The 22,887-nt window shown below is 42.7% G+C and overlaps 1 protein-coding gene and 1 long non-coding RNA gene across 3 annotated transcripts in view; one reads left to right on the forward strand and one right to left on the reverse strand.

Moving 5' to 3' along the window:
• Positions 1-22,887, forward strand: part of MSH3 (mutS homolog 3) — a 1,953,894-nt gene that overhangs the window by 230,494 nt on the left and 1,700,513 nt on the right. The window lies entirely within an intron of this gene.
• Positions 19,149-21,315, reverse strand: LOC144819446 (uncharacterized). Its single transcript, XR_013607375.1, has 5 exons — positions 21,222-21,315; positions 20,401-20,467; positions 20,216-20,314; positions 20,025-20,130; positions 19,149-19,628 (listed from the first exon to the last, which is right to left on the reverse strand). It is a non-coding gene; the product is annotated as an uncharacterized LOC144819446 (long non-coding RNA).

Raw genomic sequence — 22,887 nt, forward strand, 5'->3', positions numbered from 1 at the left:
GTTTATTGTTGAATCATCAAAAAGACTTTAAAAATTGCATATTCAAAAGGGATTTTTTCCAATTTTGATTCATGACCTATACGTGGATTCACTTTTTTGTTGTTTTATGGTTATTGTTATATATTTGTACGTGTGAATGTGTCTTTGTATGACTGGACGGCCATGTATGTTTGAAGTATGGAAACGCCTTTTTTTCTTTGATATTGTTGTACATATTGTATATAAAAGAATCAATTGTTTTCTCCTTGCACTAAAAATTGTGTTATACTACAAAACAAAAAGTCTAAATAAGAATAAATCTTTTTTTATTGCTAATGGCAGCAGGTTGTGATTGTTTAAATTCAACACTTCCAGTTAAAATGGTTTAAAGTATCCCTCATATATTGCTGGACAGCACCGGGTTGTGTCAGTGGTCAGGCGTGGACTGTGTTGGCAGATTGAGTAAATGATGCTGTTGTCTGGGCCATTGAAATAACATAGGTTTATCAAAATGTTCCACATCTGCCATTATACATTCAGTCTGTCCATGTTTGCGCCTTTTGGAGGTTGTTATAACTATTTATATTTAGAGCTTCATTTAGGAGTAACACCGTCAACAATGCAGCATTCAAGAGTATTACTCTACAGCATGTATATATGTTTGACTATGAGTATTCTCTCCCACAGCCCTGAAAGTAGCCCCCTTTAATTGATATGGTCCACCACAAAAATTAGAAATAAATATCACAAAGTTATTAATATTTATCCTGAAAAGATGTGAGCCATTTCCCCCACTCCATGGCCTCCAGGATACCCATGCAGCTGCATTGCAAAGATTTAGGACTGTTAAGCCAATTCAGTATAGTTTCAAGCTTGTGTGAGGGAAATGTAACGTTTGGCCGTCTTGTGGTGGAGGCTGATATTCTGCTGAAGAGGCAGGCGTGCACTCAGGTTTATATCTGGACATCTGCAAAGCTTTGTAGGATCTTCTTTGGAGGTACTCACGGAGCTAATGGTTACCTACTGTGACAGCCAGACGAAGGCCGCCTTACTTCACCCAGTGTGCCCAGCCACCTGTGATGGTCCGTGCATAGCACAAGGTGGCCATTGATTGACAAGTGTAGACATTAAAACCTGCATTACCATCGCATAACATTGAGAGATCAGAGGTTATAGGGGAACCCTCACTTTGAACGAGAACAATGTTGTGTCTTTGCAACAGGTTTCATGTTTCCAAGAAATCCATTGGATATAAAGCTCACATTTTTCTACACTCAAATCAGGCAAGTGAGCAACTTGGCTTAATACAGTTAGCCTTAACAAAATACATAAATAAATCTCGGTAGCTTATCAAAATTTTTACTGGAGCCAGTGTCAACTGGTGTGCCTTTACACCATCATTATGTTGATTTAGCAAGCAATATACTTGTTAATTTAAAGTACCCATCCAATGTGAATAAGCTTTGAATTTTTTTAGGATGCAATTGTGAATGAAGACAAAACATGGCACAGTTCTAAATAGTACATATAGAAATAAGGGATTGCCTTCAAAGTGTGTGCCACAATTACAATATATACCTCCCGAGTGCCAATATTTTACCACAATTTTGATATATAGGTCCTCAGTACGAACACACAGTCAGAAAATAAAAAATGAGAAAAATAAAGTTGAGGAGCAGTGCAATATTGTGGTGGGGATTGGGGGACATTCATGAACTGCTCTATCTTTGACAACCCACTCACTCCCCACTCTGGCATTGAATGGACTATTTGTTATAACTAGTACCTTGAGTAGAACTCAACAAGTTGCAGGCAACTTCAACATAAATAATAATTCAGCGAAACCAAATAGAATTTGAGAAAGTATCAAACAATGACAGCTGATGCAAGGACAAGTAAGGAACACAACTGAATCTTCACCTTGTGTGCATGGGAGTGCAGATCTCTACAGTGATCTTTTTGAACGCACAAAAAGTATTAGGCATGGGCTCACTGTAGAATTATCAGAATAATGTTAACATGAAGAGGCAAATCTGTTTTTAGCCCTTGCTCATGAAACATTTACCTTGACGACAGGTTTCAGGATAGAAAAATGAAATTGAATTTGTCGCGTTTGTAGAACCCTGGCAACGAGGATGAATTAAATATGAACGCCTGAAGGGGAAGGTTAGACAAAAATCCAGATTAAAACAAGTGTAATACCAAAGACCTGTACAGTATATATATCACAGTAATGCGATGCCATCTTCTAGTCGCCTTAGGTGCATGCTGTGAGAGGGAGAATTAGAATGCGCAATTACCAATGCCTTCATTTTCTCACAAGGGAAATGCTGTATTTCATTAGAATCAATATATATTACATTTAATAGGACATAGCACTTGAGGGCTACAGATCTCAGCCACACCGACTCGTAGAGGTTTTCAGAGAGGATACAACTTTATGTGAGGAATTTTAATAACAGAGCAAAGCTTTGTCATCACACTTTGCTGCAACACCTTCGGTGTATGTTTGCAGCAGTCATTCCAGGTCACTCTGTGTTTCAAAGGCCCCCGCGTGGTTGCCTCGTTTGAATCAAGCTCGCATTGTCTGGATAAGTGTGTAAATAATTACACCAGTGGGACAGACAACCGACTATGCGTACTCAACTGTTACCTGCACAACTTACTTCTAGTATTTGCTTTCCCACTTACCAAGATTGTGTGATCTTGGGCAAATCATTTCCTCTACCTAATTTCACTGTTGTGTTATATTGCTACAAAGTTAATTAAGATATGCGAGGGGCTCAAAATTGTGTCAGTGGTCAGGCGTGGACTGTGTTGGCGGCCTGTCCAAAGAAGCAAACGTGCGAGATTAAAGATATGCGAGGGGCTCAAAGGGGCAGTGACACGTTTCCCTTGCGGGAGAGAGCTTTAAACCATCTGTATGCAAGTTAATTGCATACAGATGTTTTAAAAGCTCGCTCCCGCAACGGAATCGCCAAACGTGCATTCGTTGCAATTCAAAGCAATACAACGTTGGCACGTTTTTGGCAGCAAAACTGAATCGATAACTAAAGGTCTTTTCCTATGCCGCGCATGCGCACTGCGTAGGCGAGACCTAAAAAGCAATATGAATAGTAGTATCCCATTATACCAATAACTTCCCCAACACTCAAGTCATCCCACGGTTCCTTATTCCTCCTCCCCTTCACGTCCTGAGTTGAGACCAAAACGATTCTCTCTTGCATCGCTTTCATCTGTGTTGGAACCAGCATATTCTGGTTGGCTGAAGAGGTGCCCTCAGCCAGGCAGAACCTACCGCTCCTGTCAAGGCCGGGTGATTACACTCGCTGTATAACCCGTGCTCACCCTTGGTAGCTTGGTACTGAGCAGTCCGGCTTACTACAGTGGCAATGTATAAAGCAAAAGCACAGTAGTCACTCGCGATAAACACACTGACCGTTACAAAAGAGACTTCACACAGGATGTATGTAAATAACGTTAATATTCAACACACATTCAATCATATCTTGAATATCATTTACTTTCGGGCATAAAACACATTTGGAAATGTTACTAGTAGTAATAGACCCACTCGTATCGTTATGTGGACAATGTCTAATCTACTCGCCCCCCCCCCCCCATCCTTCAATAGAGAGAGCAACCTTATGCGGTGTGACACGCTGTCCACTCCAGGCCATCCGTAGCACTCCTGGTAATACAGTCTCACACAGTTATATGGTACATTCTGGGTCCCAACGATATCAAAGATATGTACATACACGAAAATAAAACAGGGTTTATCAGCAGCGCAGACCAGGGCCAAGCGGGTAAACACAATGACAAATGTATCAAGCTTTTGGCATAAAATTAACGCATAAAGTGGCACCACCAGCCAGGGTTGTGAAACACAGGTGGTCGGCAGACGATCGCTCACACTCCCACACACCTCTACATAGTGCGACAGGTATCAGCTCAGTCTATTCCGAACGCTCTTATACACATATGCACTCCGCACCCTAATGCAGTGCTAATGGTACCCAGCAGGTCAATGGATAGATAACACTCTGCAGACTCTGTGGCCCCAGCCTCCCTCCACCCTCTAGCTCACCCTATTTGTTCTGTGCCCCTAGATGGAAGATAACCAGCCCCGCCTCCCGGACACTAGGCTGCATGCAGCTGAAGTCACACTTAGTCTGGGTCGCCAGGAAGCAGGTGAGAATATGTAGCCAGTTTTAATTAGGCGGTAGATGTAAACAAGGGGAGTTATGCATCTGCTTGGGAAATTCACCCACAGGTCTCAAAACACAATGGAGTCACGCAGTCTCTTGACCCGCTTCTGAGCTGTCTCTGAAGCATTCCTTCAACCTAGTCAATCGTTCTCGCTACTACCCGGCGCCAAGATGACTTTGAGAGAGGGGCCAGGTGTGGAGAGGGCAGCTGGTCCACTGCGATGAGGGTCAAAAGGGAAGAACCAATGAATGGGGAATAACAGAGGGGACCTCTCGCTAGGAGGAGGCGGCCCGTCCGGTACACGATAATCAGGGTCGTGCCCAGGCAATCCGGGCACAGCGTCTGATGCGCTTTGGTATGAGTCGCACCAAACACTTCAGGTTTTATCCATGAAGAGTTGCAGATTCAACACCTGCCTGGAAATGAGGCACAATGACCTGTGCATGTTGATGTGAGTTGCACTAGGCAATTCCGGTCACACACAGCGAAGAGTTGCAATTCCATACGTCCCTGGAAATGAGGCACAACGTCCGGTGCATGATGATACAGGTTGTACCAGACCAGTCCGGTCATACACATACTGCCGCAGGTTCAGCAGAGCCACATGAGGTAGAAGGAGGCTCTACTACAGGTACAACCCTACCTCCGAGGGTTGCACCCTGTGAATCGGTCATGACAAGCATTGAGCATACAGTCGACGTGACACAGGAGAGAGATTCGGCACGATCGGCGAAAAAGGCCATTCGAGGCACTACAACCAATGAATCCCTTCACCACCAACAAGACGCTTATGCGTGTTGGAGTATCTGCAGTACAGGAACCACACTCCTTGGATATGAACAAGAATTCTGAGGCTCCGCACTAGACAGTCTGGCTTCCAGGCACAAGTCTTAGTTATATACTCACACCATGCTACCATCTTTGATGTCCCTGAGATCTCCGGGAGAAGAGGATGCCCGCCAACAGGCCCTTGGAGTGCACACTTCAGGGCGTCACACTTCAGCATGTCTTCAGCCCAGGCCAGCCACTATTCAGAAAGAGTACGCAGTCCCCTTCGAGGGCAGTAATCCTCCATGTGCACAACAGAGTCCTCTGGAAATTTGCACCACGTAGTCCGGGTTCTTCAGTCCCGCGTGTCCACAAGCAAATGTCACCCTTTGCTGAAAGATGGCACCAGAATTTATACTATTGTGTTTCTTTGAAGTTAGGGGTGGTTTAAGGGGTTTCCCTTTGAACCACAGATGTCTTCCCTAAATTGTAGGTCCGTCTGCCATGGGGTCGTGGAATGCAGATCTTGATCTTTAGTGTGGCCATGATCCGGCCCGTAGAGGCTAAGTGTCAAAATCTTTCTGTCTGTCGTTCTTGTGGGATGCCCATGGTTTATGGCTGTCGCTTGGGTAATGTACAGATGTACTCCCCCCTACCCTTAGTGTCCACCGGAGCCAGGCACCACGGCACAGAAGACTCTTAGAGCATAGACATGTCCATATTCTATAAGTGGAATTTCTAACGGCCAGCTGTAAGACCGTTTTTTGCAGTCGCAAAGGGGATTTCAGCCCCTTTGCGACCGCAAAATAAGTCAGCCCAATGTACTAACCCTATTTTGCGAGTCACTAATCAATTAGTGACTCGCAAAATAGGGTTAGCGACTCGCTATTAGGAAGGGGCGTGCCAAGGGCGTCCCTTTCTAATATCGACTCCAGAGCAGATTTTAACTAAATTTCAGGCAGGATTTAGAGCCAAAATTAGTACCATAGATCAGGTGTTCATATTCGCTTGCATGTGTTGGAAATATGTTAATCTAAGGAAGGGCCACTTATACGTGGCATTTGTTGACTTAAGAGCAGCTTTTGATCTTATCCCGAGACACTTACTATGGGAAGCACTCAATAGCCAGGGACTACCGGCCAACCTCCTGGAGCTATTAATTAGATTACATCATAATAATTATGCAAAGGTGAGGTAGGGACCGGAAGGTGAAAAGACTGGTACAATACCAATAAAAAGGGGCGTCCGTCAAGAATGTGTTTTAGCACCGACTCTGTTTTCCCTATTTGTAAATGATATCCTCAGTTTTTTAAAAGGCTGTAGTAATGATGCCCCAAAATTGGGAGGTGAGACAATACCTGCTCTTTTATTTGCGCACGATACCATTTTAGTATCACAAACACAAATGGGTTTGCAATGTTTGCTCAATACTTTTCAAATCTACTGCAGCAAAAAAGGCCTAGAGATCAACACAAACAAAACCAAGTATATGGAGATAAATCCTCATAGGTCTTTTAATGGTAACATGGTTTTAAATGGACAAAGAATAGAATATGTTTCTAACTTTACGTATTTAGGCGTCTCAATTGCTTAAAAAATGTCCTGGAAACCCCAGATTGAAAAGAGCAAGCTTTTGCTCACTCAGAATAAACTACCAATCCTAAAAAAGCATGGTAACAGTCACAATAAAGCAGTTCTCCCTGCGCTTGAGGTTTTTAAGTTCAAAGCGCAATCTGCTGCCCTATATAGCGCAGAATTGTGGGGACAAGCAAGTAAAAGGGAGTTCGAGCTGAGTGAAAATAAATTCTATAGAGCATTGCTTAAATTACCAACCCGTACCCCGTTAACGCCACGGATGCTGGACCTCAATGTGAAGCGAACAGATTACCATGTAATCATTAGACCTCTAATGTTTTGGGTCAGGATTTGGACAACGCCTGAGCTAATGAATTATAGGGCAGCTCTAATTGAGGTAAAGGATCTAGACACATATAGTTGTCTCACATGGTTCAATCATGTTAGGATATGGCTGACAACGATCGGCCTTGCACACTTTTGGAATAATCCACTCATAATGACAACAAGCTCAAGGAAGATTCTAAAAACATCTTTTTGGGCTTATATGGAAAAAAATAGACTGAATGACAGAGCAAATGGATCACTGGTCAGTGTATTTCTATTGTTCAAAGCCAGCCCAAGTTTTGAATCTTTTTTAAATTAGGTAAATCCCCCCCTTACCAAATCATTGTACCTGAAGTATAGATACGGTATATTAATGTTAAAATCATGTGTTTCAAGATGGACAAAGGATATCAATGATTCATGTACTTTGTGCTCCGGGGGTATAAGGGAAGATATTACTCATGTTCTTTTCTTTTGCCCAGCCTATGAGATGGCAAGGAAAAGATGGATAAAACCATTGTGTAGAAATATAGGTGTGAGATCGTACCGAGAGGCGCAAAGACTATTAAAAACAGATGCCAGCCAAGTATTTGTCTTTGCTGTAAGTAGATTTTTGTTTGCTGTGAACTTCATTAGGACAAAGGCAGGCGAGAAGTTCTAGAACACATATGAGTATCTAAATATAGATCCAAGAAAGAACTAGGGAACAATGTGAGATGCTGGATTTAAACTATGGTTTGGGGATGATAACTGCCGAACTAATTGTAAATTTATCGTAAACTGATTGATTTTAGCTTTTGATACGTGCCTTTTTACTATTTATTGTATTTATTGTAAAACTCTGATTTTCACCATCCCTCCTTATTGTAAAATCATATTAGTAAGAAGTTGTATCATTATGAAAACGCCTTTGGATGAAATGTATTTTTTTAATGTACCTTTTATGATACTAGTATCGAAATAAAGAATTGAATTGAATTGAATAACAGATTTGAACCCAGCATAGGCGCATAAGGGGGAAAATGCCTCATGCAGGTTATGCTCATACAGAAAAGACTCATGGTTGCATTTGCTGCGTTGCTGCCCTACCCTGGCCGAGGATCGCCAGCAGTTGCTTCACCTAATCTTTAAGGCCACGGGACTGAGAGCTTGCAAGGAGGCCTCGGATTTCCCAAGAAGGAGATCAAGACCTTGGGAATATGGCTGGAGGAAGACTTGTCCCTGAGGACTCACGCCAGGAAGACCGCAGGGGTGTGCTTCGGCCTGCTTCGGTCAGCTTGCAAGGTTTTGCCACTGCTCCCTGATTTAGCGAGGAAGCTCTTGATTCGTGGCTTAATTTTGTCGAGGCTTGATTATGGGAACGTGGTGTTTCTTGGCGCCCCCGAAGCAACTATGAAGACCCTCCAACAGGTACAAAATGCAGCTGCTAGAGTGTTGATGGATGTCCCCAGAAGACATTCAGCTGCTCCAGCCTTGAAAATGCTTCATTGGCTTCCCGTTAGGGAACGGGTGAAATTTAAGGCGCTGTGTACGGCCCATAAAATTCTGCATGGTAAGGGCCCTCCGCTCCTTGCCCCCATGGTTCGTCCCTATAAGCCCACACGTCTACTGCGGTCGGACCAAAGACATCTCTTGCAGTCAACCAGAGCAAAGAGAGCTTGCTCTGGGGGGAGGCGGTTCTCAGTGCAAGTGGCGGCACTGTGGAACTCCCTTCCTTTTAAGATCCGTTCAGAGCCTAAGATCCTACCTTTTAGGAAACTTCTGAAGACCTATTTGTTTCCAGTGTAGTGATAAAGTGCGCTTCTTCTTGTTCTGTACTGCGCCGGGATGCCCCTGGGTAACTGAGCGCATTATAAATTTTATATAAATAAATAAATAAATTTGTATTTAACAGAAACTGAAGCAACTAACTTAGCAAAAATGGCAACTTTCACGCACATAATTAGACTGGCACTTGACAAGCAGTCTCGGGTAACAGGTTTGGGGACGGGCTAAGACACTACATTTACTGACTAGCACAGAGCACTTTAATTTATATATATGCGTATACCAAGAAACATGACAAAGCCCATGAATACGACCTAATAATGTATGTAGAACCTGCAAGGTGAATTAGTACCACCGTTTGGGGCCACCAGCCATTACACACTAACCAACGTTTAGGGATAAATACTAATAATAGGAAGGCAAATCATGTATTTCAGCATTTAGGTAACATCCCAAGAACGCTTTTAACAAACTTAGATAGTGGCATTTGCACTCATTTACCGTCCTGCCTGCTTGAACCACTTTACATTAATCTCCTGGTCTCTGTAGAATGCTTTAATAAACTAAAACAGGGGAAATTGCACTTTATAAGCTCCCGACTTTCTTGAAGACCTTTATATTTCCCTTAATCTATGAAAAATATTATAAAATCAATTTAGGATGGCAATCTGCAAGAAAACTAAGAAGGGCTTTTGAAGGTAAAAAAAATCTTGTTTTTTCTTCTATGCTCTTGTTACTGTAATGAATCTATTTAATCAAACGGTTAAAAAAATTACTTACTTACACTCACAAAAGTCTTTGACCTTCGTGAGCACCAATGTCTCGAAATGCAGGCTGGGGGTAAGAGTAACAGAGGAGGCAGGTTTGTCATCATTCTTTAGGAGTTGAACTTCCTGAGATGGAATACCAACTTGTCCTGCCTGGGCTTTCAGCAAGGTTTGCTTTGAAAGCTTGACAACTCTTTTCTGAGTTCTTCTTAGGCACTAAACTTTGAAGTATCCATTTGGATACCAGAGCTGTCATTTTATAAAGTTGTCTCTCAGAGGTTGCAGTGGTGAACAGTCAAGGCTTGCTCCAGGAGGTGGTAATGGGATTAGAGCTCAAATACAGTGGGGATAGTAATGTATGCCTGTGTACAACTGACAAATGTGGTGGGGAAAATGTAACGTTTTAGTTCTACGTTTTTATCTTTACTTAGGACAGACGTTAGCGTCATCTCTTCTCTATTAGTCTTCTTTTTTTCAAACTGTCTTTGTGCATTTATTTAATTTATAGTCCTCTTTTATTAGTCTGTTCTGCAAAGTACACCATTTTCGATTTGTTTTATTGTTCTCATCCGTTTCATTTCACTTGTTTCGCTGCCTCGCGCTCTCTGTCTTTGGGCCTTGCACCTGATCTAATGGAGAAATAGGGCCATGTTGAGTGTTTTTGGTAAGAGCTAGTGCACTGTTGCTTTTATTATCGGACTGTGGTTTATACACCTGAATTGGTTGTTTAATATTTTATTTTTTTCTTTAGCTGCATGAAGCGTCTTAGTTTTGCGTGTAGACTGTTGTGAGAGGATCCTTTTATGCTACAACCTTCAGGTGGCAGTATTGCATTTCAGATGCATGCTCGATAAAACTTGCATTTATTGTGCGTTTTTTAATACGGCTTTCCCGTGCGCAATTTGCTTTTATATTAATTATATTTCTCTAATCTACAAATAAGTGAAACTTTAGCAAGAAACCTTTTTTGTATCTTTGCATACAAAGAAGAAACGCTTACTTAACTTCCAATGAAACTGTCCCCGGGATGCGCAATCAAACAGCAAATTATATTTCTAATTGATTATATCTTAATTGACACATTTTGCTATCGTGTTGCTCGTTTAACATTCTAAAAACTGAGCCACCAAACGCATCGATATTGACGTTTTACAGTTTCACAGCAATATTTGACACAAACGTTATATTTATAATGGCAAGTTCAGTAACAATTGTTTACCATTGTTTCACTTGGTGAAATAACCAAAAGGCAAAGAAAACGAGGACTATGGAGATTAGTCATACTAAACACCCGATCCTCTATTTTACTGTTACATGGATGATCTGAATTGTGGCTAGGGAAACTTACTCCCTGTAGTCGAATAAATAAATGCGCACGTGCCTGTCAGCGAGCTTGTGGGCGCGAGGGGACAGGGAGAGTGCATAGGAGCGGAAGAGGAATCGTGACGCATGGCGAGGAGGAGAAAGAAAATGTGGGACTGACTGGATGGTTGTAATACACATTTCTACACCAGCGTGGAGGCTTACGCAAGCTGAGGAAGAAGTCGGAATAGAACATAACGTTCCCGTACTTCTACTACTGTGAGTGACTCGCCCTGTCCAACCATTACATGTCGGTGCTCTTTACCCAACCGGAGGCAAACAATGCAAAAGTCTCGCATAGCTTTAAATGACTACCCTTAGTTTGTGATTTAAGTGAAGAAGTGACGTTCTCAAGTTCAAGAGTTCTTTAGGGATCATTTTCTGTTGATGTTGCTCCAGGGTTAGTGTAAAAAATACAGTAACATAGTGTTAACTCGGGCAACAGAGGCTTGAGGCAGGAGGAAGCCACCACAATTCTGAAGAAAGTTCACAAACATTTATTAGCAACAATAACAAGCATTTGCAATGCAATAGGTCACGCATTTACGGAAGTTTGAGCTATTGGCATTGTAAATGACAATGCCTTTTATATTATGTTTTAAAAACCAAAGCCTAAATAAAAGGCACTGTCATTTACAATGCCAATAGCTCAAACTCGCATAAATGCGAGACGTATTTATTGCATTGTAAAGGTTGTTTTTATATGTAGTTGTTCAAGCTACCATAATTTATTTTGCCACGAGGGTGCACTGTTGTGAAACATTTGAACTGGTTACGCAGCCATGTACTCTGCAGGCAGCACCCATATAACTATGATGATTTTATCAAGAAAGTGAGCCCATCCTACTTAATAAATGTAAAGGAAGTAAAAAAAACCCATAGTTTTCCGTATTACACTGGGAAATTGCCACACACACATCAAATATATTTGGTTCATCTGCTTTTAGTGTATTTTGGTGTGGTCTAAGCATTTCTTAACCTTTTGACTTCCGAGGACCCCATATTGAATCACTACTGGAAGCTGGGGACCCCGCCTAAGCAATTTATACGTTTTGAACCTCAAAACAATATACAAAGACACATAAACAAGTATACATGCGCCAAATATACACATTAAGAACAATTTTATCTACGTCTCACAGTAAAAAGCATTTTAATTTTATTGGGAAGGTTGGAGGTTTACAACGTTATTTTTATTTTAAGAAGACAAGGCAATATGCTAGACTCTAGTAGAATACTTCCAAAACCTTTTAGATCAACAATACTTTCATAACCCACCTTTTTTAATGTACTAAGGCAAGTGATTTTGTAAAAATAAACATAACTAAAGCACCATGTAGTAGTGCACTGTCATTTACAGTCAGAAAATATTTTTGCACATTCTAATGCAGCTGAGGAAGATACTCAAGTGAGAGGGGATGTTTCCGTTTTACTGTACAAGTCTGTCTTGATTGCTTACGGTTCACCGGCGTCCGAGGGCAATGGACTCGTCTTCACACATGAACGTGCGGCCACTCAAGGGGACCCACCAGGGCTTTAAGTTTGATGAAAAAACTGGGGGGTCTCTCAAAGGGGCGTGGCTAATGTAATTAGGGGCGCGGCTGGTTGCTACTTTCAAATGTGGTAACAATCGCTATTTTATATATACCTTGAGTGGCCACAGGTTCATCTGTGAAGGCGTGTCCATTTCCCTCGGACGCCAGTCAACCGTAACGTAACACTGGGAGACGAACCATGAACACAGCAGAGCTTTGGTGGGTCATGCTGGTTGCCATTTTTAAATGAGGTCACAATCGCTATTTTCATCGACTTACTGATGTGGACAGTTTAGCTTCACGTGCCGACACCCGACTGTAGTCCTTATCATTTCTGAAAACGGAACTAGAGGCATGTAAAACGGCGGCACCTGCCAACAGCGGTGGGAGAAAAGTATATTTGCCACTACGTTAATGTTGGACCTGGACCTTTCCCTTAATTAAATAAGCGGGAGGAAGGAGAATACGAACAACGGAAAGGGGGTGAATACAAGCACAACACTGAAACTAACTAGGAGGACGGGTGAAGGGAGGGAAAGTGAAAGCGCATCATGCGCTCGCTGTGTAGAACGCCAGCCCTACGCAGGGACAGGAGATGTGCACGTGCACGGAGTGCACATCTGTTCGTACGCGTGCACATCTCCTGTCCCCCTTCGGCAGAGAAACCGACAACAATAGGTCTCGCCAAGGTGTGCAGCACATGCGCTGTGTCGCTAGGCGAGACCTAAAAATTGTTGTGGAAGCATGAGCTTTTTCAAACTTGTGCTAAATCTAACAAGAAGTACATCAAGCTGTAATAACTGTGCAGCAAATTAATAACGAGCACTGAGTAAATCCAGTTCATAACATTAAGCCACTTGAAAGCACCGTCTCTTATTCTCCTTGTCTGACACTAATAATGGCCTGCTGTGTGCTTCACACCTTCTGCCTCTAACTCATGAGAAACAATCACTGTGGACTATTAAAAAATATTGTGCTTGCAATTCTGCAAGAAAACAAAAACCATTTTTTTTCTTTTACAGGTAAGTTTTCTAGCTATAATATGCAAATTAAACACTGAAACTCATTTAGCAGGCACTGTGCGGCTATGAAGTACCTCACTGCAATCTTGGCATTTTCGACATCAGCAATTTATGGTTGCTGTTTGACTTGGCCTTTCGTGCTGGGTCATCATCAAACTTTTTGTCTTTCTCCTCCACCTTTGTGATGAATTCATCTTTGTTGACTTTGGGACTCTGTTCACTTTACCACTGCTAACCAGTGCAATCAATCAGTATTTGCAGAGCGCTGCTAATCATCCGTGAAGGTATCCAGGCTCTGGGTTTGATGGGCTCAGTCGAAAAACCAGGTCTTGAGTTTCTTCCTAAATTTAGCCAGCAAAGGGGATGTCTGGAGGTGTTGGGGAAGGCCATTACAGGACTTGACGTAGAAAGTAGGAGAAGGAACGAACGGCCTCTGCTGTGGTTTCGGCAGATGTGCGGTGTCTGTGCATGGGCAGCGGAGGGAAGGCATCTGGATGGTTAGTGGAAGTTCAGGAGGTGGTTGATGTATGCTGATCCTAGGTCATGAAAGGCTTTTTTGGTGTGTGTCAAAATCATGAATTGGCATCTTTTCTGTACGAGGAGCCAGTGGAGGTTCCTAAGGTGTGTGGTGTGGTGGGTCTGTTTGGGCAGGTTGAGGAGGAGTGTGGCTGCTGAGTTATGTAATGGTGATTCCTGCATACAGGGCGTTGCTGTAGTCCAGCCGGCTGGTGATTAGGGCTTGAATGACGGATTTTCATATGCCGATGGGGAGCCATTTGAAGATTCTTCAGAGCATGTAGAGTGTGTGGTAGCAGGTGGAGGAGTCTGCGTTGATTTGTTGTTTCATGATGAGTTTGCTTTCCAGGATGATGCCAAGGTTGCGGGGGTGGTCTGTCAGTGTGGGAGTGGTTCCGAGTTTGGCGGGCCACCTGGTGTTGTTCCAAGGGGAGGCGTTGTTGCCAAAGATCATCACTTTGATCTTGTCAGTGTTGAGCTTCAGAGAGTTGGCCTTCATCCAGTTGGCAACATTCTTCATGCAGTTGTGGAAGTTGGTCTTCGTTGTGGTGGAGTCTATTGAGAGTGAGAGGATGAGCTTGGTGTCAGCGTAGGATATGATGTTGAGATTGTGGGTTCTAACGATGTTTGCTTGAGGTGTCATGAAAGTGTTTAAGAGGGTGGCGCTGAGGGATAAACCTTGAGGGACGTCGCAGATGGTGCTGTTGCATTCCGAGGTGAAAGGAGGTAGGCAGAGTCTCGGAGTTCGTCCCATGAGGAAAGATGCAATCCATCTGAGTAAATCTTCCTGGATCCTGATGTGGTGCAGTTTATTGAGTGTGTAGTGGGATATGATGTCGAACCCTGCATGTTTCTTTGTGTCGGGAAAGGTGGCTGTTTTGATGGATGTGTTGAAGATGGTGGTGAGTTGCCGGCTGATATCCTTGCTTGCTATGTTGAAGTGGTGATGGGGCAGGGGTCCGTGGGTACTCCCTAGTGGATGGAACTGATTGCTGTGGTGTTCTGTGAGTTGACCTGTTCCCATTCGGTGAGTTACTTGTCAGGGGAGTCATCGGTTGGAGTGAGGAGGCTATAGAGGTTGTTGGGTTGGGGCTCCAAATTCCTGTAAAGTGCTTGTGCTGTCTGCTCAAAACATGGCAGAATTGGCTTACACTCAATTGGCATGTTTAATCTACAAGTCCCTAGTAAAGTGAATCTACATGTGCCCAGGGCCTGTACATTAAATGCTTTTGTGGGTCTGCAGCACTGATTGTGCCAACCACTTAAGTAGCCCTTTAAACTAGTCTCAGGCCTATTATTGCAGAGACTGTGTGTGCCGGTAACTCCCCATCTACACAAGAAAAGTCAAAACCTGGCTCTTCGACAGACCCCCTCCTTGATGGACTGGAACATGCGAAACCCCCCTTCCCCAGCGCCTTGAGACCCTCACGGGTGAGTAGTAGCTCTTAACAAACGTGTGATTGATTGATTGAGGTTAAACTGCCATTTCGACCTGGCAAAATAAACCGTTTGCCAGGGCCAATCCTTCCTCCTTGATACATATGTCACCCCTAGCGAAAACCCTGGACAACCCAGAGGGCAGGGTGCAATGTATTTAAAAAGTAGGACTTATACCTTCGCATTTTTTCATGTCCTGTTAGTAAAAACACTTACATTTGTTTTTCACTGCTGCACATCCTATTTCTCCCATAGGACAGCATTGGAGTTGCCTTATTACATTTTTTAAGTGTAATTGAAAATGGGAAGAGATTACCAGTTCATGTTTGTTGTTGCTGGAATCCTAATTTAAAATCCTCACTTATGGTGAAGTTAGATTTTAAATTCCAATTCTGAAAATGCCACTTATAGAAAGTTGTCATTTTCTTGCGTTGGCCATTTGTGCCTGGAACCTGTCTCTGGTCACATGACATGGTTGGCAGTTGGAATTTGTGTATTCCTCCTAGACAGCTGCACACACTGGGAGCTTAGGTGAGACTGAATGGGCCATCGATGGCAAGGAGACAGCCTCACTTACACCTGAATAGGCTGTGTGTTGTGCCTCCCCACAAAGGGCCTGACGACCCTGCATTGTCACTTCAGCTAGCTTGGAGCCAGGGCATGGGAGACAGGGAATTCCTTGCATTTCAAAGTCACTGTCTAGAAGTGTCTCCCACCTTCCAGAACCAGGGCACCAGGGTATAAAAGATGGACTTCAGACACCACAAGTTCAGTGCACTTCCGGACCTGTGGATAGTCTCCCAGGAAGAAGTACTGCTCTGCTGATGAAGGGCTGCCACTTTGCTGCACTGCACCCTGTTGGACTCCTGCTCTGCTGTGGTGACCTGCTGCCCTCTTGCCTCTGTGAGAAGGACAAGACCTGCTTCTCTTGAACCCATAATCCAGAGTGACTCCAATGACTAGTTGGCTGGTCTACTAATCTGAAGCCTCAGGGATATAACAGGCTTCCAACAACCTTGCATCTACACCGGGACTCTGCCATCTGTGAGTCTACCTGCCACCTCATTCCTTGAACCGTTCAAGTGGGCCTACGGTGCTTTACCAGCCTCTGTGGATTCAGCCGAACTGACACATCTCCTCAGCTATGCTGCACAATCCTGAGAAGAACCGAAGCATCACCACTGCTGCATGGATTGAACCTGGCGCAAAGACTCGCAACGCTTCCGCAGCCCGCACTGCCTTCGGAACTGCCACTATATGACAAATCCTCGGCGCAGCCCCTGGCATTTCTCATCGATGGCAGCATCTGCGACGCCGCCAGACTCTATTTAGCAGCTCCTCAGAACCAATGCATCGCCCTGACTGCTCACCGCATCCCCAATGGCAGACTTCACATCGTAAGCCCTGTCAACGGGAAGCTTAATGAAGATGCAGTAGGACCTTGCACTGCAGCCTCGCCACATCTCGGACCGATGCATCACCTTGGCTGAGCGGCGCATCCTCAATGTGGATACATGCAACGCTCCGCCAACCAGGATTTAAGGTACTCTGTTCAGAAGATCTAATTGGGTCCCTGTAGCCGACCGGTGCTCCATCTCGGTTGGCCTAAACTTGTGACTTTGTCCTGGGTAGGCATGACCAGGTATCCACGGTTGGCTCTTTAAGCCTTTTCGTATTTCTTTCTTTAAAAACTTTAAAATTCAATATCTGTGGTTCTACTTTGTTGTTTTTGTCTTGTTTTATTTATTAAAAACGACTGTATAGTTCTTACTCGGTTGGCTCCTTTGGTGGTGTATTTCGACTGTGTTTCTGTTTGTAGTGTTGCACAAATACTTTACACATTACCTCTAAGTTAAGAATGACTTCTCTGTGCCAAGCTACTATGGGATTGAGCGCAGGCTAATTTGGAGTTTGCTTGTGCCTTACCCTAACAAGGATTTTGGTTGCTGCTTGGCCAGGGCTCACTCCCCAGTCACCCAACAGCCCAAATTCCTACAGTATCAAATACAAATTCATCAGTAATCATTCATGTTTTTGTGTTGGGATAAAGAGGCAACTTAAAGTGTACAAAATTATATCTGTGATGAACACTGTCAAGGTTAATTTCGGTAACATTGTGCCATATAAATCAACAGTAACATGCAAGACCTCAGTGAAGACACAGATCAAAACTCGAGTAGTTTATCCAATGTAATTAATATAAACCACCCCAATGTACACATTTTTAAGTACCTTGCTCAAAAGTAAAAATTACATGAATGCTTAGTCAGAATTCCATTTACTCATGAAGTCACCAGTGAAAATAACAAAGCTTGTTGCTAACCTAGGAGTTTAAGAATCAAAAGATATGGCAGCTCCATAGCAATATATGGGGTATTAAACACATACGTGAAATGAAACTAATACATGATGAAAATAAATTAACATGGTGAAGGAAATTTTTTTAAAATCGCCCCAAAAATGTGTTAAACACGCTTATGTTATAATACATGTAGAAAATTAAGAAGGCCCACTCATGTCAATGCACGCATCAGCAGAAAGCTGTGTGCAAATGTACGTATTAAGGGAGAAATACAGGCCTTTGCTATCTGCAGTAGTAGAATAGAAAAGCAACACAAAATTGAGTCAAATCCTGGGGGAGGGAAGTAGGCACAAGCTTCGGTAGAATAGAGAAATATAATTAGACATAGCGAAAATGGAAAGTTACAGGTCAGCTTTGTAAGAAAACGTCTCTGAGAAAATAAGTAGATAAAGTAGTACAGAGGCACAGGATAGGTGAGAGACAAGGCCTTGTAGAGCAGTACACCTTTAGAGAGTAGAGGATTGCTAGGCTTAAAAGAGACAAGCCAAGGAAAACCAATGTACAAGCGGTGGCGTAAAAGCGTAACAAAATAACACGTGCATTTCTATCGCATTTCATAAACATGTGATTATCTTTTTTGCAGAAAGTATTACTGCTTGATATAACGTTGTGCTTAAGTAAATCAAACACAAGCAGATGATGGATGAAGCACTGAAACTTTTCAGACACTCACCCCCAGTCAGAGATCGGAGCTGAATCCATCCTTGTTCTTTAGCTCACTTCGCCACCCCAGTTCAGACCCAGCCATATGCAAATCAGTCTTGAGCCTGTGCCTCATGGGAACAGCCCAGAACGAACTGCCAAGCCAGGTCTTTCCTGGACTGGAAGCAAGCAACTGGGGACTGGGTCCAGGGTAACACCCCTCATCAGCCAGGGTACCTTGAATCTAGTGGCAAAGTGAGCAAGGGACCCACATCTGGGCATACCCTGCCAACCTAGGGCGAACAAAGCAAACACAAGGAGATGATTGACAGAGTGCTGAAACTTTTCAAACACTCACCCTCAGTTACAGATCTGGGTTGAATCCATCATTGTTCTTTAGCTCACTACGCCACTCCAGCTCAGACCCAGCTATATGCAAATCAGTCTCGACCCTGTGCCTCATGGGAACAGTGCAGACCGAACAGCCAAGTCGAAACTCAGATTCCAGTTCAACAGAGCCGACTGGCCTTCTGCACGCTTTATTTAGCTGTATACTATATTGCCATTAAATTGTGTCATCTGGCATCATTTGGCGGAGCCAGACAAAAGTTCATCTTGATTGTCCCAGACTGCGCCCGAGGGAAGAGCTTCCTGTCCTTGATTGAATTGATTTCACAAGAGAGGTTACCCCACTGTCGCCAGGGAACAGGGCACGAAGGACAAAAAGTCAAAGGGAAATCCCTGGGGTGTATCAATACGTTACTCGTGTCTATGCTCGCACGGTTGCACTATAGTCCCCAGTTAACAGGTTACTGTAGGTCACCGTCAGAAGAACAGAGAACTTTATAATGATTCCCACAACGAAAAGTACTTGTTAACAGTCTAGATTTTTATTAAAAATAAAACGACAATTTACAATAAAAATGTACACATTTAAAATTTCAAAGGAACCTTTCCCTGAAAAGTAAAAATTAATCAACAAGATGTCATTGAATGATAAAAAACTGTAAAGCATATAAGTATATTCACATTACATTGCGTATCATGAGCACACACATTGGTTATTATAGACAACACATATAAGGACAAGAAAAGAAAAAAGACCCCTTTAAAACAGTGGCACTTTGATGTTTCTACCACAATTGATTCCTGGATCCACTAACAGAAAATGGCCTGTATATTATAATATAACACACATGTGACCATAATATATGTGCATCCAGTGCGTTTAGGCTAAAGGTGGATTCTCTCATATAGAAATGCGTCGACGCGTTTCGGTGCTTTGCACTTGGTAATGTGGCACCTTCCTCAGGACTTCTTGATAGGGGTTTTCCGTACAAGAAAGACTTCACTTTCCCTGTATATAGGGCGAAATAATATCATGTCAGAGTCTATTTGGCCCTGAATTCATAGTCATACTCTCTACATACTTTTATCTACTTTATTATACTAAAGTTCAGGATATATTCATGTTAGCCCACCTAAATGACCAATGGTGTGAGCCTCTTCAATTTTCCTTAATGTAGGTACCATCTTCTAATTGCTCTTAACATTAGGAAGCTCCACAATTAATAAATATGCCAGTAGTGTACAATTGATATTACCATTGAAATACTTGGACGTCATATGCAACATTTCATTCCCTTCAAATACTATTCGTATATGGAAATCATTACTATAAAGGCGGAGACTCCCAAAACACGGAGTGAGGAGTGCAAGTTATATATATGTTGGCTGATGTCAACTACCTCACCTAAATATAGGCGAAAGGATAGAACACCGTTCCTTTATCGGTGGGTCCTGGGCGCCAGTTAGGTCGTTCCAGGGCAGTCGCTGTCGGATCACAGGCTGTGTTTGGCCTAAGGGTAGATATAACAGATATTCAGAAACTGGGTTTAAAATTTGTTCTGCACTCCAGGGTGGTATCTAATGTTCGCTCATTACCTTTGTGTTATCTTTCAGGCTTCTATTGGTGATGTACTTTTATCCTCAAATTTGGTCTTGTCTTTTTCTTTATTTTTTCCGTTTTAAAAACTCTTTTATCTGATTAGAGAGAGATGATATGTTTCTATGTCTCTGTGGTACAGATAATTGGCATTCTTATATGGTCGTTTAACACTTATTCTTACCTTTAATGATTTTAAAACTCGCTTTGAACGGGCATATATAGGGGGCCTCGCTGAAACTGGATATGTTCTAGTAGGATCAAAAAAAACATACATTTAGTAGAGTGAAAGGGTCACTATTGTTAAATTCATTGTTTAATTATTCAGACTCAGTGTGGGTTATAGGCGGTGGTATTATTTCCCCGAGAGGAGTAGTAAACCTACTACCTGATTACAATCGAATTCAAAGGTTATAAGAGATATTTTAGAAAATGGGTTTCCTATTTCTACCCCAAATCCACCCTCCTTTCTGGGGCACCAAAGAAAGGAACAAAGCGCCTGTTTGCATTTTCTCGTAGTTTTCTATATCTTAATGCACTGCATACAAGGCTGCTTACCAGAAGTGAAAGGGTGTTATGCGTTAGCCCTATTTGTTTGACAGACGCTAGTTACATGTGCTTTCAAGAACAAAGCGCCTGTTAGCATTTTCTCGTAGTTTTCTACATCTTAATGCACTGCATATTAGGCTGCTTGCCAGTAATAAAAGAATGTTATGTGTTAGCCCTGCTAGTTTGACAGACGCTGATTACATATGCTTTAATGAAGCCCTCCTCGCTTTTTTTTGCATTCCCCTTAGACTAAAGCGACAAATGAAAGGGCGGACGCCGAGGGCGCCTGCATGAGTTTTAACATAGTGCTACTGCATCTCTTTGAAGGCTGTTAGTGTGGGCACTCGCTCCGACTGAACTGCTGTTCCCGTTTGACAGGCGCCAGTTACACTCCCTGTACACGGACTCCTTTCCCTATTTCACATCCCCATTTCCTAAGGATTTTCTCGTTCTTACCTTTGTGCGTGTGACGCCTCGTTTCTGCCTCGTTCAAACTGCACTCTAGCGAGTATGCCGCCCGCTCGGCTATTTATGTGAAGTTGATTGCTCAAATTACTCACAGCTGGTCAGTTGACTCATGAGCAGGGCGTGATTTATGTGAGCGGTGTCGCCATCTTTGAGTGGAGCCCGCTTTTACTGTATATCTATTGTATTAATTAAATGATTTCCCCACATACATTTGATAAATGGATCAGTGGGTCTACATATTGATTTAATTTAACCAAATAATGGCCGTCTTTATTTAAATGGAATGTTTTGTCTTTTATCCGATCCCTGTTTTTATCATATTTAGTTTCCATTATCTTAAGTGGGTTATGCCGCGTTCACTATTGTAGGTATTAATCCTAATGTTATATCAGTGTGTGGGGTGTTGTAAATCGAAAGATTCCTGATTTTTCACAGCCAACTTGAAACTAGGGCTAGCAGTATTGGATTTTTCCCTATGTTAAGCAGTGGTATTAGCCACTGATGATATTCGCTCCTGATCTGGTGTTTTAGTAGTGACAATAACACTATTCTTTGACTGATGGCCCGCGGACTAAGATCCTTCCCTACATTTGGCATTCATAATTGCTGTTGGTCCGATCTTATGCTGATGGCATTTGCGATGTTATTCTACATTAGATAGACTATTTTTTTATGGGGTGAAAAAAGTATAACCATACTTCCCCTAATTTCGTTTGCGAAGGGTTCTAAAGGTTTGACTGTGCACATGATGTGACTGAGTACCCTCCACATTTATTCTTATTATTATGTGTTTGTCCTCCTTCCTGTATTTAAATGTGATTACTCATATCAGAACTAATTTCATATTATTCATAGACCATTTACAAAGGGGATATACTCATCCACGTCAGATAAGGGTTTCCCATTCTTCCCTCGAGTTGAGGCCTCTTTTAATGGTGTTAAACTTGATTATGTACCACTGTTCTTGCTGCTTACGTCTGGTGGTACTATCACCTAGCCTGGTTAATTCCTTTATCCGTTCTATGATGACCCACCTGAGGTCTTTCTCACTATGGCCTTTTTCTCTCCAATGTGTCACCAGGGGGGCATTTTCCTTATTATTTTTGATCGCCGATTTATGTTCGCCAATCCTTACTCGTACCTCCCTACCTGTTTCCCCAATGTAAGCTTCTTCACATGGGCATAGGATCATGTATATCACATTCTTTGTTCGACAATTATTTAGTGTGTTGATGTCATGTGTGACACCATTATGCACTACTTTTTTAGTGACTACACAAAGGTCACATATGCTGCAGTTTCCGCATTTGTTATTTCCCACTGCTCTATTGCCCGTGAGTGTTGTCTGGTTTTCTACCACGTCATCCCTGTATGTGTGTACCAGGTTGGATCGCAGGTTTTTGTTTTTCCTATATGCAAACAGTGGACGTTCTAAGGTATTAGTGTCTGGTCCGTTGTTGAGAATTTTCCAATTATGGTTGATTATATTCTTTACTTGGTTGGTTATGGCGGAATGTTGGCTGACCATTACTATTTTGTCTAGTACATTCTTTTTCTCCTTTTTAGTTAGTAGGCTGTCCCTGTTATAATAGCGAGCCCTCTTGAGAGAGTGCTCAATCAGTTTCCTTGGATATCCTCGTTCCCTGAACTTCTT

Source organism: Lissotriton helveticus, chromosome 2_1 (genome assembly GCF_964261635.1).
Source record: "Lissotriton helveticus chromosome 2_1, aLisHel1.1, whole genome shotgun sequence".
Classification (NCBI taxonomy): Eukaryota; Metazoa; Chordata; class Amphibia; order Caudata; family Salamandridae; genus Lissotriton; species Lissotriton helveticus.